Source organism: Priapulus caudatus, unplaced genomic scaffold (assembly GCF_000485595.1).
Source record: "Priapulus caudatus unplaced genomic scaffold, Priapulus_caudatus-5.0.1 Scaffold432, whole genome shotgun sequence".
Classification (NCBI taxonomy): Eukaryota; Metazoa; Priapulida; class Priapulimorpha; order Priapulimorphida; family Priapulidae; genus Priapulus; species Priapulus caudatus.
This window is the reverse complement of record NW_014577493.1, coordinates 268341-273077: the sequence shown is the minus strand read 5'-3', so window position 1 is coordinate 273077 and position 4737 is coordinate 268341. Positions and strand designations below refer to the sequence as shown.

General features: G+C 37.9%; 1 long non-coding RNA gene across 1 annotated transcript; it reads left to right on the top strand.

Moving 5' to 3' along the window:
- The first annotated feature begins 1536 nt into the window (after nucleotides 1–1536).
- Nucleotides 1537–4587, top strand: LOC106810318. The gene is made up of 2 exons (XR_001393997.1): nucleotides 1537–1707; nucleotides 3403–4587. It is a non-coding gene; the product is annotated as an uncharacterized LOC106810318 (long non-coding RNA).
- The last annotated feature ends 150 nt before the right edge of the window (nucleotides 4588–4737 follow it).

Below are 4737 nucleotides of genomic sequence, written 5' to 3'. Positions count from 1 at the left end.
ACGTATTGTATAGTTACGCCATGTATACAGGTACGTATTGACAGGTACGTGATGTATACAGGTACGTACGTATTGTACTGTTACGTGACGTGCACAGGTACGTATTGTATAGTTACGTCATGTATACAGGTACGTATTGCACAGTTACGTCATGTATACAGGTACGTATTGTATCACGATATTGCCACAGTTACTACATGTATACAGTACGTCCTGCACCAGTACGTCGACGATCACACCGTACATAATGTAAGTTTTACCCCCCTTATGTATACAGGTACGAATTGCCACAGTTATGTATGATATACACAGCTACGGTATGCACAGGACGCCAGACCACAACGCTACATTAATAGAAACTACCATCAAAGCTACATCAAGAGTACATCCTCTATTCATGTACTCTGATATACATACATATTGTATACGTTACGTTAATGTATACAGGTACGATGAAGATACGATCAATGTAATACGTACACGATGTGGAGATTACGTTGGTTGTGCGTTGTGTGTGGTGTGTGATGGTGTGGCTGTGTTGTGTTTGTGTGTGTGTGTGTGTGTGTGAAATGTGTTGTGTGGTTGTGTGTGTCGGTGTCCGGGGTTGGGTGTGTGTATGTTGCGCGCGCGCGGTATTAACTCTATTATGCACTCTTGATATATATACATATGCGCAATTTGTATTTGTTTGTAGTACTGTATAGCAATATACACTTGGCAGGTGAGAAGCTGAACACTGAATAGGTGGGATACTATAGCAATGGTACTATATGTAAAACATTAGCCGAGTTACTATGGGGGAGAACATATGCAGATACGCGGTAACCTGGTATGTAGGTTACCAGCAGGTATGTACCATGAGTGTGTGCATGAGATGGAGGGCCCAGCCAGCAGTACACCCGGAAATGAAAGTTCGATGACCGTGGTTTAGGGTGCATGAGATGGAGGGCCCAACCAGCAGTAGGCCTACACCCGGAAATGAAAGTTCGATGACCGTGGTTTAGGTCAATGAAATTGATTATGTTTTTTTGTATCACTACCATATAGACGAATCACGTAAGAAAGACCGTAAGCAATCAATATGAATGTTGGTATAGGAGATTAATAATTCACGATCGTTGGTGTACGTGCGTGCGCTCATGTTTGATTCCACTACTACATTTTTTTGACATCTAGTATACGAAACCTTTTGCATTGCTCCCAATGGGTTATCTGTCAAAACGTGCACTTTAATAGAACACTCTGGAGAACCTACTCTTGAATTTCATGCGTATAGTGTCTAAATATCTAAATCAAGAGCGTATAAAGAAGGCCCTTCTTAATACGCTATTGTCTGAATGCATCTACAGGTACAGTAAGCATAAAAGCTATTTCAGACAGACTCAGTCACGATATAACGCGTTCGTCTATGCGGATTTCTTTATCTAGGTCAGAACCAAAAGTACACGCCTACTATCTGTTGTCACTACACGTGTTGTCTCGAATATGGGTCAGCATTCGGCACTCGTGTAAGTCTTCTTAGTCTTAGAACGACTAGTGTTTAATTTGATTGAACGGCAAAACTTTCCAGTCAAAGATCGACCCGGAAACGACGAGTGATGCGAACTTGAGTGGCAGGGAAATCCGTATTTCCTGGAGCCCATGTCACGGCGGTGACCCGATTGGTACAGACGACAAAGAAAAGACACATGTAGAGATCAATTCGTGGTAAGATATAAATCAGAAGTAAATGTTATCATCTACTACATTATTATTATATATCTATACTATTAAAGTAAGACATTTCGGCTAAAAACTCCGGAGGGGGTGCATGGCTGGGCGTGAAACGTACACCACGTGTCGACAATGATTCCGTATCCTGCCTCTCAACTTTGGAAGAAAATGTAACCTCCGAAAATGTGATTTTGCGAGGGAAACCTTGAAAATATGTACACAATCTATAAATAGAACGAGGGATATCTGTTGTCCATCTCCAACGTGTTAATCATATTATGTAATCATACTGCGAATGGCCCAGTGTCCGTGCTTCGGACTCCAAAACCATTGATTCTGGGTTCGAATCCCACCTCGTGAAATTCTGTTTCTTTACTTTTGGACTGTTTAGTATGTACTTCTGCCACTTCACCGTTAATTTCAAAATTTAAATTTTTTTACTACATTTAAACGTTTAGTAAAATCCAGAATAAACTATGGTACATGATAATAATAGCGCAAACTGACGGGAACACTTCATGGAAGCCTATGTAGATCAAATATAATTATATTTCTTATATAATTTTATTTTATTATTTATTATTTTTTACTTTTTTATTTTAATGTCTTTTATCGTTTGATTTCTTATTATTTTTTATTGTTTGGGATGGGATTGGATGGGATGGGATGGGATGGGATGGGATGGGATGGCATGCGATGGCATGGGATGGGATGAGATGGGATGGCATGGCATGGCATGGCATGGGATGCGGTGTAATGGGATGGGATAGGATGGCATGGAATGCGATAGATGGATGGATGCATGGATAGATAGATAGTTAGATTTTTTGTGGTATTTTCTTTTCAACCATTTGATGTGACCAACTGATTTCCCCCGGTAACGCCGGGTATCCCGCTAGTATACATATATATAATAATTATTATATGCATATCTAATGTGTTAAAATCTCATTCACACAGCTATAGCTAGGTCTCTTTATAGCAGACAATGCCTAAAAACCAAACACTTATGGATATTTTAACGAGATGTTTCATCGATATCAAATTTCAAAGTTTAAAGTTGTGAAGCGCTTGATTTTGTAATACTGGTTTTGTAATACCAGTTAGCTAGACAAGGCAGGTTGAGGGTCCAGAGCAGATATCACGGGATATAGTATATAGGAAACCGCCTAACCCTAACCCCAACTTTGTGTGTTTTATAACGCCGAACACATAAAGAATTGTTTCACACACTATTCCTTGACGATTGGGAATATTTGGATAACTACCTGCCTCTCTGCCACGGGCAACTAACATCGGTGTGGCAAAACCATTTTCCCTTTTCAATAACGTCAATGCTTGTCGTTACAGTGGTAAATTATTGTCTATGGACGATTTGAATTCATGAGAACAATTTAGAGCTCATATACTTTGTAAAATGGTTCATGATTTGTATATTTCCTAACAAATTATTACGGAAATAATGAGTTGCCCACAATTTAATCAAGAGCATATAAAGAAATAATAAAGCTTTCTTTATATGCTCTTGATTTAATCAAACTCAAAGCATTACGTCACGAGCTTATTCATATATCACGTGATAATATGAGTTATAAAGCTCAGAGTAGCATAGATTGTACGCCTCCAATATTCGTCACTATCTCTAGATTGAATATCGGGGCGCACCTATAGCTTTTTATCTTTTTGCAGCGGCCACTGCCGCGGGGAAGAAGTTGCCTGCAGATGTCGCGACGGACATGTGGCGCTGGCGACCGTGGAAGCGGCAGTCAAGGTTCTACAGAGGATTAACGGAAGTCCGGCCACGACCGCGAAACCTGTGCTGTGGACCAGGTGGAAAACCGGCTGCATGATCGCGCTCGTACTGTTTCTGTTTGCCATCATCATTCTACTTATAGTCTTTCACTATATAAAATGATTTGGGATCAAGGATAATTTGGGACCCCGGATTAGTTTAGCACAAATGCGAAAACACATTTGCGGGGTTCCCAAACTGAAAACCATGATAATTTACTACCATAAAATATTTGTCCGTTGCGCTAACTGAATAATAGCTGAAGTAAAAAAAGTTGAAAGGTACAAATGTAAACCTATTCAATTTATAGTATATTTTTTCTCCTTTACTTTTATCATTTTACCTTTCCATGTTAACTGTTATTTATAGTGTAAACCATAGATAAGGTTAAAGGGTTAAAAAGTCAATTAATGTAATAACCAATATTTTTAATTATTATTTATAGTAAGTAAAAAAAACAAATGATAAAAACAAAGACCTTTTAAACCCAATTATGGTACAAACTGTGGTCATGCTGCATCGGTATGTGTGCGCTGCCGTTACATAGTAGCATTTGGTCAACTTTCAGGGAAAATTAGCAGACGGTGTAGGTTAACTAGATATACATTGATTATTATATTTACTTTAAAAAATTTAATTTATTTTTAATTGATTCTTATTAATTAAAACGGCCAAAGTGCCAGCGGCTATATTGGGTTATCTTTTGCCACTTATCCAGATTTGTCGCGAACGCCTACTTTCCTGCCTTGTTAACTTCTTACATTTACATGACAATGAACGTGAGTTTTTTACGTATGTAAGTGCATTCCAACTGTTAGATTAGTAATGTTACTAAACACTGTGTAAGTAGTCAATGCGTAAACGCTCGGTACTTATTTCTATTTGTGTAGTATGGACGGTCACGCGTTCAATTAATAATGCAGCCGTACGCATAACTGTTAAAGTTTTGTCCTGTTTATTCGTCATTAACCAATAATTATTTACGGCTACATATGTTATACATACTGTTTAGCATAATCGGTCATGCGTTGCTGTTGTTGTTTGAATTGCTATTAGAAAAATACACGAGCTAAGTAAATAAATAGTTGTTCTCTTACTTTAATAAAAAGCGATAGTCACCGAGCGGTAATTAATATTCCGTGAAATACTGCGAATGCTATGTAAATAATTTCCTATTGATTCATATTATGTATATATATATATATATATATATATATATATATATATATATA